The 12,062-nt window shown below is 45.1% G+C and overlaps 1 long non-coding RNA gene across 1 annotated transcript; it reads left to right on the forward strand.

Annotated features, from left to right (window-relative positions):
• The first annotated feature begins 1,342 nt into the window (after positions 1 to 1,342).
• On the forward strand, positions 1,343 to 5,621 carry LOC134361538 (uncharacterized). The gene is made up of 3 exons (XR_010021468.1): positions 1,343 to 1,476; positions 2,939 to 3,089; positions 4,525 to 5,621. It is a non-coding gene; the product is annotated as an uncharacterized LOC134361538 (long non-coding RNA).
• The last annotated feature ends 6,441 nt before the right edge of the window (positions 5,622 to 12,062 follow it).

The following is a 12,062-nucleotide window of genomic DNA, read 5'->3' on the forward strand; positions in this document are numbered from 1 at the left end:
CATTTTCCTGAGAACGGTAGGCATGGGTCAGATCATAAAAGCCCAGAGATATCATGCTAAGGAAGTCAGATTGGATACTGCAGAGAACTGTGAAATAAGGGGAGTGACACATTCAAACTTGCATTCAGAGAGTCCTTTGAGGCCACAGGATGAATGGCAGGGAAGGTGGGAGGTTTTTACAACAGTCTAGGAGAGAGATGATGGGGGCCTGATTTTAAGCTTCACTATGGGGAATGGAGAACAGAGGGTGGGTTCAAAAGAGACGAGTCAAGGGTAACTCACATCAAATTGTAGGTTGAAGTAAATCTATTGAAAATCAGCAAAGTTGATTTGAGAGTGAAATGCTAAAACTGAACAAGACTTTCCTTGGGAGGAGTAGGAAAAGACTGAGAATCATGGTGAAATGCAGGATTAGGCTAGCAGCAGTGAGAACTCAGGGCTGGGGAGGACAGGAATTGCAGTTAGGGAGACTTCAGTCCTCACTGTTCTCTTGGATGTGGACAGCTGAGGTTTTTCCGGCGTCATGGAAGAGGCTGAGCAGGTGCAGCTGCCGGCCACGCTTCCAAGCACACTGGTGCCCTATGAGCCCCTCCAGTATAGAAAGTCTGGAGCTGCCCTCCCCCTGAGAGCACGTAAGCATATAAGATGCTATACGTTTTTGTAATAAGCAAGATCTTCTTCAAAATAAAGATCAGTGACCCTGGCTTCTTGCTTAAATATAAGTTAAATAATCCTTCTGCTTTTTAATCATTACCCCAAACATGGAGTAATATCCAGGCGGGCTACCTCTAGAAACAAAGAACAAAAAAGTGTCCTTTACAATGTGGAGTGTCAGCTGCAAAGGACAACATCACAGAGAGGCACTCATAGTTTAGTTGTGACAGACTGTTGCCAAAATAGCAGCTGAGACAACCATCTTAATTATAGAAGTCTCTGTGTTCAGGCGAGTGTCCTTTCTGCCCTCTCCAAGCCTGCCAGGACTCAGAAGCTGTGTCACAGATCAGTGCCACCCACGACCAAGGGGCTGAGGACTTTCGGTAATTGTTGAAACTTCACTGATAGTTTCCAAGGCATATCAGGTCCTGGCAGGGAGCGGCGGGTGAGACTCACTTGAATCCTCTCTCCTTTCACTCGGCCAGTTCAGAAGCTGCCAACGGGCTGCAGCCTGGTCTCCCGGTTGCAGCCACCTGACACCGCTTTGGGCTTTACTGCTGCACCACTGGAACCTGGTGGCAAAATCAGATCCAAGTCAGTGTTATCATGGGCACTGCAGAAGCAGCCTGTTCTCAGGTTTTAGACGTTGCTCTGTGTTGGCTTCTCTTTGTCCTGGCTATCTCCCTGACCTGCTCTCTCGGCCTGCAACTTCTAACCTATTCATTGAATACCTACCACATACTAGATCCTCTCAGATGGCGGGGCATGGTTCCTACCCTCAGGGACTTGACAAGGCAGCTGTAGAGAGAGGACTATGTGCAGGTACGAAGCTCTAACGACACTGTGAAAGGCACACAATTTTTCAATGTCCTTGAGTCTCGTGTTGTCTGGGTAAATATGAGTACGAAATCAGAGGTACAATGTGAGAAAACGAGCTATCTCTTTTTGGAGGTCACAGAGAATCCTCTGTCAGGTCTATGGGAAAAGTATAGACAAATATTAATAAGGTATACATAGCTGGGTGTATAGAGAATTACGAACCCCCCATATACTGGGGCAGAGTACCTTTCACTAAGGCCAGTCAGATTTGTTTTATGTCATGTAGATGTTAGCTGTGGTTATGGTTTAATTGTTTATTTTGGGGGTAGCTAGCCCTGAGGATCGTGAAAGGAATCTCCAGGAAACTAGGTAAATGTAGGTGAGGGATGGAACAAATGTCTTATTTCAAGGTAAACCTGAACAATGGGGTCCCAATGAACGCCACTCATTTTTAGTTTCTTGTCCATAACCTGCAAAGTGACAAAGGATGAAACCAGCAGAGAAGATGAGCAGCATTTCTAGGGGCAGGTGTGTCTTCCTGTTCTTTTCTTTTTCTTCATCCCCTGATCTCTCCACATTGAAGAAATTATATTTAAGACCCTGGCGAAACGTGGCCACAAAGCATTCTGTTCAGACCTTTTGTCCTGTAAGGGAGGAAAAAGCAGTTACAAAGGGCCAATCTTACTTTTCTGTTGGAAGTTTCCAAGCTCTCTCTGTGCAAAGAACACTCCGCTCATTAGTCATGACAGACAGTTAGTTAGGGCTGCTTGGTTTTTAAGGAAACAGGGATCATACAAGGTGCAAGCATCTCTCTCTGACAGTTGGGATTCTGCTCTCAGTTTGCTAACACTGAGTTCCTCTCTGTTGTGATAAAAAAAAGTTGAGCCCTTCCGTGGTTCCGAGCACCACTGCGTACTTGAACATGGGCCTTTATGTTTGGCGGGGAAGAGAAAGCCTCCAGGAGACAGGTCTGGGCTAAACTTTGGGGCTGAACAGTGGGGGAACAGACTTTATCCTTAGGCATACTGAAGAGTGAATCAGAATTTCTTGGCTCATTTACTCCAATAATTAGAACTGGGTTGGCTCACTGCCTGTGGCGATCTTTAACTTTCTCCTCTGACATGAGTTCCAATCCTGAATCTCCCTGCCTACTTTGGGAGAGCTTCTTGATCGCTGTAGGCCTCAGGTTCTTCATCTATGAAATGGAGATAATCACAGCACGTAGGGTCACCGCGAGGATTAACCACAGGAGATACAACGTGTGCCTGGCCCATTGCCAGGTGCACAGTAGGCGCTCCAGAGTGGGTTTCACTGCCTGGTTCTGGCTTCACCACTTAATAGCTGTGACACTTTTAACAAGTCATTTGAACGTTCCCGGTCTTGTTTTCCTCGTCTTTAAGTTGGGTAGGGGAGAACAGAACAGTAGCACCTGCTCACTGGGGTGTTCCGTGGTGTGTCTGGACAGATCTGCCTGTGGCTGAGGGTGACGACCACCACCGTGAGACCTGCCCGACGGCTCAGGGGTCAGCTTCACAGCCATTCCCTGTGAAATGGACGACTGTCAGGTTTGTGTCTGAGAGGTCAGGGACATGTTTCCCAGGAGTTGCGACAAGATGGTAAGAATACTCCTTGCAGGCGGACATCCTGAACATAAATAGTAGATATTTTATTTCCTTTGGAAGGGCTCTCATTTGTCACTTTTTCCTCTCCCACTGCTGCTGGCTTTATCCAGACTCTTCTAATCCCAGCTACGAACAGCAGCAGTAAAGCTGGTTTTTTTTTTTGCTTTTAGACCTGAAATGAGTTTTTCTAAAATTCCAATTACTTCTAGGTGTTTTGCTGCTCAAAGACTCAACAGTCCCATCATTTCCTGTATAAACTGAGGACCCCTCAGTTCGATATTCAAGACCCTCTCATCCGGCCCCCTTTACCTTACTTTGGTCTCCCCACGGTTTTCCACCGACAGTGGCGTATCCTCAGCCCCAGCCCTTGCTCATGCCGTCGCCACCCAGCACGCCTCCCCCGCGTTCTAAATGTCACCTCGTGTTTGCCGCAGCTGCTGCAGCCACGGTGCTCAGGGCACCTTGGTTTGGGAGGTAAGTGCCCGAGGCTATGAGCTCTAGGACAGGATGGCAAGCAAGCAGGAAGGAGAAGAGGTCGGAGGGGAGATGACTTGATAAGTCCCGGAGATGCCATGTTTGTGGCAATGGCATTTTTTGTTCCTCCTTTCAAAATCACATTGGCTTTTGGTTCAAGAAAGGTTGTTCAGGGGCAATGTTTTCTAGTTAGAAAAGGATAAATGGTCACAGTTTTTGTTTTAAAGAAGACTAGAAAGTATAGAAAAGTAAAAATTTCCTGTATTTCCAACACCCTAGATGACTACTGATATTTTAATGTATATCCCTCCTGGTCTTAAAAACATATTTTTACATTTTTTTAAAAAAGGAAATTATGTCGTGTCCTTGTATACTCTTTTACACATTTTTATACATTATGTTCAACAATATATTGTGAATGTCTGCCATATCAATAAATATTAATCTAAATAATCATTTTTATTGACATTTAAGGCTAGACTAAAATGTATTTAATCAATCTTGTGTTGATCAACGTTTCTCTTATTTACAGTTTTTCATTTTTGTAAACAACCCCTTCATGAGCCTCTAATTATTTTTTTGAAAGAAATTCCTCAGTGCATGACATTATAATTTCTACAGTTGGGTTTGGAAAATTGTATTGACTTTCAGAGACAAAATTTGCAGGTGTTCATTGCAAAAACTAAAGAAAATAGAGATAAGCCAAAAAAAAAAAAAAAAAAGAAAGGATTAAAAATAACTCATAATTACATCCCCCAGAGATAAACTAATAAGCTGTAGCTAGGTTTTGATGGCACTCCATGCCCGAGTTGGTAGAACACTTATTGCAATATTCTGATAATTTCCTTCTATTTTCCTCTTTGCCCAAATGATTGAAATTTTATCTAGATACTCATGTAGTAAAAGCAACTGTCTTCACATTTTATACATTATCACTACTGTGTTTTTCTTTCAGAGCTTATATATTAGGTATTTCAACAAAATCAGGAGTGATTCTGACATGATACATCACAAATGTCAAAGAAAAAAACCATGCCTCTACTGCTGACCATCGTGTCACCTGACTTGGAAAATGACATGATGCCACAGTGCTGTGTCACCTCTCTCCTGATGCACAGAGATCATCACGCAGAGATCATGTGTTAGGACTTCCCCTTCATCCACATCACCGGCTTTTTGAGGAAACAATACTTCTCTGTGGATCGTTCCATCTCTTTATCAGCCTCCTTCATTGTCTCCCCACTACCTAATCCTGCGCCTGGTGAGCACCCAGAATTCAGAGACCCCCCTCACTCTTCTTTAGATTTTGTTCAGCATGGTGCAGTGTCTGACTTACAGTAGCAGCTTAATGTATAAAGTTTTGAATCAAATTATCCATTGGAGCAATAAGAACAGGATGACGAGAGAACAGAGTCACATTATGACTTCTGTGGATGCCGGAAACTGACTTCATGAGGACTTTTCTCCATTAAAAAAATCGTATTTTACAACTGCATTGGTGTAAAGATGGATTATATTATTCAGGCTGGATTTATTATTACATAGTCATTATTATCAGATTTCTTTTTCTTCTAATTTTAAAAGAAATAAAACGTTATCATGGGCCCTAGGCCCTGTGCCTGACGGATTAGGTGCCCATCTGTGTTTTGAAAGCTAAGGGCAAAGAATGCAATTCTAGAGGCAAAGTCTTCATTGAGAATTGGCCAGGACTTTTTACTTTTGCTCTCTACATCGAGAGCTTGCTACAGTCCAAGCATTCTGCTTACATGTATTATCTCAAGTAATTATCACGTCAATCTCTGTGTAATTACTATTGTTATTCTTCATTTTGTAGAAAAGATGAACAAGTGTGCTCAAAGTCATACAGTGAGTAAATGGTGGAACTGGGGTTGCATTCATTGCACACATTTTTCTTGAGTGTCTGCTGTGTGCCAGGCGCTGTCCTGACACCAGGGAAACAGCAGTGAGCAAAACAGAGTCCCTGCTCTCATGGAGCCTCATTCACCTTTGTCTGATTTCAAAGCCTGTGCTCTTAACTCTGATTCTACAAGTCAAGTTTTCAGGCTTCTCCTATTCTGAGGCTCAGGTTTTACGAGAAGCTCTGTGTCTTGCAGATGGATGGTCAAATCCCTGGCCAGGATTTCACCCATTTCTCTCTTCCTCTGTGTCCAAAAACTCATGTTGTTGTTAGAAAAGAACGCATGCTCATAGTTTAAAAAACAAGGAAAAGAAGAAGCAGACTTTAGGAAAAATATAAAGAACTAAAAATTACCTGTATTTCCAACATCCCAAAATTACTGCTGATGTTATAACATATATCCCTCTGGCCTTAAAAATAAATGGTATTTTTAAACTTCTAAGAAGGGAAGTATGTTATGTATATTATTTTATAAACTTTTGTACATTACAGTGTTACTTCAAAAAGTTCATGGAAAATTAAAAGACAATATGAATCTTTCCATGAACTTTTTGAAGTACCCTTGTGTATTGAACAATGTATTATGAATGTATCCCACAGCTATTCATTTTCTTGGACACAAAGGATTTTCCTTTTCTGGGATCTCTCCTTTTCTCCATGTACCCTGCCCTGTCTTGACACAGACTGGCAGCCCTCTTGCTCCCATCATTGTGATCTTGATCTTCCATTGCAGTCTGCCTCACTGATGCTGCTAAAGAGGGCTGCATAAGATGCACATCTGGTCTGGTTCTCGATTAAGACCCTCCGTGGTGCCCAATTGCCCTCAAGATAATGCCCATAGTCCCCAGCCTGGCTTATTGGGTGTATTCTCATGTGGATCCTGCTTACCTTCATCCTCACCTCATAGTCCTTCTCTTTTCTTCCCCCTCATTCAACATGTCTTCAGTGAATTAATTGGAGTTCATTCATTAGCCAATAAACATTAATTGAGCACCTAGCATGTGCCCTGCTCTGTGCAGCATGCCAGGATATGAAGAAGAATAAGATCCAGCCCCTGATCTTTAGAAGCAGCAGCTTGGGGTGGAGACAGAAGAGCACAGCGATCACTGTGCATCCTGTGAGAAGAACTAAAACAGAGGCAAGCACGGGGCACTATGGAGCACAGGACACGGCACTGACACCTCACTCCGAAGGGAGGAGGAGCTGTCCCAGAGGCTTCCCGTAGGAGGCAGTCCCTGCAATGTGCTCTGCGGGCTGAGGAGACTGAGCCTAGAGAATGATGAGAAGAGTAGATGTGTGTGGCCGTGCTGGGGCCCCAAGTGTGGCCTGGCTGGGCGTGTGACCAGCAGGCAGGGCTGTGCGGTCCCTTCTCAGGAGTTTGCAATTATCCCGCTGGTCATGAAGAAACAGCGAAGGGTCGTCAGCAGAGGGGTGAGAGTGATTACAAAGCTGGGGTAGCAATGGAGACCAGAAATGATGAGGCAGTGGAGGTGGAGAGAAGCAGCCAGGCTGGACAGAAAGTGAGGGAGTAGAAGGTACAGAGCGTGGGGTCCGGCTGGCGCTGGGGGTGAAGGAGAGGGAAGGTTCAAGGATCATGCCTTGGCTTCTAGAACACTCCGTGACCTCTTCCCTCCATGTCTTTGCACCGGCTGCTTGTTGCTTCTGACTAGAACTTTTCCTCTTTTTTGCCCAAATAATTGCTCACCATTTCACACTCGATTCAGGCATCACCTTTCCCTGGAAATTTTACGTAGCCATCAGGATCCAGCAGGAGAGAAATGGCAATTACCCATTCATTGAGTAATTGAGAAGAATTATTAAAGGGACTAGTTATAAAGGTGTGAGCAGGGTTTAAGGAAACCGAAAAGCAGTGGTGTGCTACCCCATGGCTAGTAGTACTGTCACCATCCCAGAGGCCAGAGAGGCCGAGGAGAGAAGGCTGCTGGAGCCCATAGGAAGGAGTCATGAAGAGAGGGCCTCCAACAGGAGCCGCATCCTTCAGTAGGGGATGCAGCCAGTCTGCAGTGATCCTGAAAGGAGGAATCCCAGGGAATAAATATCCCAGCCTTACTCTCCTCCATTCAGCTCATCTTTTGCTGAAGCTTTCCATTGGCCAAATCCAACAAGAAGCAGCAGGCCCAAAAGCCCACTGATGCAGTCCCTATAAGTCACCCCCCAGTGCACAGAGCAGGATGGAGAGTGGACCTGAAAAGGCAAATGGAAGGCCCCCCTAACACTCCCTGACCACCCCTAGCCTCAGTCTAGGTCAGCAGCCTCTCCCGTTAGGTCCCCAGTCACCCTCTGATTCTCACTAGCCCAGCAGTGCTATGTCACCCCCACCCCACCCCCAACACCTGGGCCACATCTTATCCATCTTTGACTCTGCCATGTCTGGCACGGAGCCGGGAAGTTAGTAAAGACTCCGTAATGCTGCATAAAGAGCCTCCTATTGCATGCAACTATCAAATAGAAAGCAAATTTCTTAATCTTATCAATTGGTGCCTCAGGGTGGTTTATGGTAAGAAAGAACAAGTTTCTGCATTATAAGTTTGAAGTTAAAAAGCCCCTCAGAGGACATGTACTTGCTGGTTTTATTCTGTTTTGATGGATCAGCATGTGTCATCAGTCAACAAGCATGCAGCAGCTTCCCCTATGAGAAGCTAGAATTCTGACCAGAAATTAACACCTGTCAGGGATTCATTTTCCTGTTTAACAAAGGTAATGCAGCACGATGGAAAGCAGTGACATCTCATCCAAATAGAATAAGATGAATCAAACAGAAGGGTGTGCTGGGAAATTAAATTTACCAGGTAAATGCAGCCGCAGAGAGCCCACAGCTGTTTACAGCTCCGTCATGTTTATGGAACGACAGAGTCCAGTCATCAGGCATAAACAGGATGGTTGAGTTGCATATCCTGGCAGTCTGTCCTGTCTGCCCTGGCTTCTCCATTTCCACAGCTGTCCCAGGTCACTTCCTCTTTCAACCTGGATGAAAAACCGAGGATGTGGGCAAAATGTCCTGGGAGCAGTTCTCACCTTGTTGTGTGATTCTCCAGCTCAATGTTCGAAGCTTTTTGACAAGTGGCTCTCACTCTACCCTTAGTAATGTAACATGTTCCCTTGTAGTTGGTTCTCAATCATGTGCCTATAGCTCCTCTCATTGTTTATTATTAAAGGCCAGGCTTCTGTCTTCATATTGCTGTGAGTTCTCACCACTTCCCATACCTAGCAGGCACTCAAGGAGGATTTCTGATTAATAATCCACTTAGATATACATACTCCATACATGTCACCATAGTAACTCCACACCTCGCTAAAAGTTGATGGTGGCTCTGTGTACTGACTTAGCTTCCTCCTCATTTAGCCACTAATTCTGTGGATAGATGATTTTGTGCCTACCCCCACAAAGCCTGGAGAGCTCCGTACGTCATGAGAAAATCAGAAGTGCTGCCAGCTTGCTACCTGATTCCTCTCTGCCTGCAAACACAATGCAAAACAAGCTCCTGTTTCCAAGCTGCACATAAATAGAGATTGTTCTTCAACTTCAGAAATGTCCTTGGCACAGAATATACAAGGCTACCAGTCACAGGAACTCTCTCTCTCCATCTTACAGAGCCATGGCTGAGACCTTGGAAACCCTATTCAGGAAGCCCACCATGGAGTGAATCTTCGTTTGTCCTGATTGTCCCATGTTAGGGAGGGAGCAAATGTTCCTCCAACCAGTCCCCCCAAACCAGAGCCAAATCCATGGGAATTCACAGATGCATCCCACGCCTCCTCCTTGAGCTCCTATGCCAGGCAGGGCCACCATGGTGCACATGTCAAGGTGGATGATGCTTCCAGGGGCTGTAAAATGTGCGGGACCTGGTGCCACACACCATCCTGAGCCTACCGAGGACAGTGCTAGTTGCCTGAGAGGTACTCTGCTCTCTATCCCACTCTGTGTCCCAGCAGTCAGACCTGCGTGGACTGCAGCAGCTCCTGTGCTGTCCAGCTTCCTGTTGGATAATGGGAATCCCTGGCAGGAGACTGGGAGGTCAGGAAGGAGGACAGTGGCCAGTGAACCTGCCTCCCTGCCAGGTTACCATGAGTTTGCAACTAAAGGTCACAGACAGTCCTCTGAGAGCTCTGGCAAATAATCTGGTGACCTGGTGTTACTTGCCCCAGAGCATTGAGTTGTCCCTTGTTGCCCTTGTCTTCCTAAATCATTCCTTTATTAAATTCTTTTAATTTGACTCAGTTTCAGTGTGCCGTCATTTCTTTCTTGCTGTAACCCTGACCGATACTGTGGTAAATAAGGCAAAGTCCTGGCCTCTTTGGAGCTTACATTAGTGTGGAGGAGAGACAGACAACAAATATGTTTGTAAATATAATTTATATAATTTTTGACAGCGATGAGAGCTTTAAAAAAGTAAAATGGAGTACTGAGATGAGCAGGTCTAGGGAAAGAGGTCTACTTTACTTAGAGTGGTAGGAGGGGCCTTCTGAAGAGGTGAGCTCTGATCTACCTCGTAATGAGCAAGCCAGCTGCAGCAACATGCAGAAGATCAGTCCAGACAGGGGACAGCAGAAGCAGATGGCACAGGATGCAACCTAGTGGACAGGGAGAGTAGTAGATGAGGCCGGGGAGGAAGGGCACAGAGGTGTTTGGATTTTATCATAAGGACACTGAGAAATCACTGGAGACTTTGGGGCAGGGGAGTTGTAATGGCCACTGTCCTAATGGAAATCATTAAACAATCAAAAGGTCTAACTGAAGAAAATATAATAAGAGGACTATGTGCATGTGTGTGGGCAGGATTAGGAAACCAGTAGGGTGGTGAAGCATCCAGGAACTAGCAACAGAGAGATATTCTTGTCACGCCTAGACCTGCAAGGGACAAGGAGAGGGAGCTGAGCTGTCACAGGCATCTGGGAAGAGAAGGAGCTGTAAAAGAGGGGCCACCAGACAGGAGCTGATATCAGATGGTGACTTCAGAGGCCCATGAGCAGGGTGTGGGAGGGTAGAAATGGAATTGGGTTAGGGAATGTCCAGAGCTGTCTGTAGTGAGAGCCAGGCGAGGACGCCCGGCCCGGGAGGCCTGGACTGCAGAGGACAGTTGAGCACACAGCGATCTAAACATCTGACATGAAGTAGAGGGGTTGGAAAGCAGGAATTTCACATCTTCCAATGAATATTCTTAGTCCCAATATTTGTCAGCAAACCCTAACAGTTTTCGTAAACTTTAGCATCTTCAGGCTCAGTCAGGAAACTGGGAAGATTGGTTGGGGGACACCAAGCTGTGGGGACAGTGGTAAAAAGCGAGGCTGGCCCCACTGAAGGGCATTCAGGTGGAAGCGTTATGCAACCCTGAATTTGGGAGAGCTGTCCGAATCCTGGAGCCAAACCGCAGCTTTGGGGATAATTTGTCCAGCCAGTCTCCTGGGCTTGCGAAACTTTCCAAAGCCTTTTTATTGCTGTACTGCCATTGCTCTGTGGGGCCAGTAAAGCCCATCAGGTGCTCATTTGGGGTTAACAGAGGCATGGCTGACTTGCACCTGTTCATACTGAGGGGCACCGTCTCCCTGGCCCTCCAAGCCTGGCAAAGCTAGATGGCTTACAAACCCTTGGCCCTAAATTTGGAGAGGGCAGAGTTCTCATGAAGGCTAGATTCTAAGGAAAGAAAACACTTTTGGGGGTTACTCAGGGAAAGCAAATATACATAATCTTTCTTAGTATTCCTCTTGTGGTTTCTTTCTCTTACTAAGATTCACCTGGAAACAAACAAACAAACCAAAAAAACCCAAATAAACCAAAAACCAAAAAACACAGCAACAACAAAGAGAGGCGTTGCTCCCTTAAGAAACCTCAGCAGCCCCTCACTGGCTTTAGTCTTATCCTGCAGCTTCCAAATGTTTTTAGCAGCAGAAATCTTTTTCCAAACAAAATCTGCCACAGGCTCTTAAAGTATGACACAGGCAAAACCCACATGGCCATTTCCTGACACCTCCACAGACCTTGATTCCAACCAGATCTAGTGGGGGTCATCCTGAGTATGTGTATGTAAGTGAGGTCTGTGGAGGTGTAACTTTCACACAGTAAAGTTCATGCTTTTTAGGTGTACAGTTCCATGAGTTTTGACAGTCTTGCAATAACACCACAATCAAGACACAGAACAGTTCCATCATCCCCCGGATTCCCTTACGCCCCTTTGTAGTCAATTCCCTCCCTTCTTGTCTCCTCCCTCCCCTCGAACCACTGATATTTCTGTCCCTGTAGCTTTGCCTTTTCCATAATGTCATGTAAACCGAGTCATGTAGTATGTAACCTTTTGTGTCTGTTTTCTTTCCCTTAGTTTGATGCTTGTGGGATTCATCCATGTTTTGCATGTATCAGCAGTTTGTTCCTTTTAATTACATTCATCCATGTTTTGCATGTATCAGCAGTTAGTTCCTTTTAATTACATAGTAGAAGTCTATTGTTCTTGGGTGTTTTTAAAAGTTGTCCTTTAATTCTTTGAAATTTCTTTTCAGCATAGTCTATAAAGCCCTCCAGTTAAATAATTTTCTTTCTTCCTTGAAATACTGAAATTGAA

This window comes from Cynocephalus volans, chromosome 1 (genome assembly GCF_027409185.1).
Source record: "Cynocephalus volans isolate mCynVol1 chromosome 1, mCynVol1.pri, whole genome shotgun sequence".
Classification (NCBI taxonomy): Eukaryota; Metazoa; Chordata; class Mammalia; order Dermoptera; family Cynocephalidae; genus Cynocephalus; species Cynocephalus volans.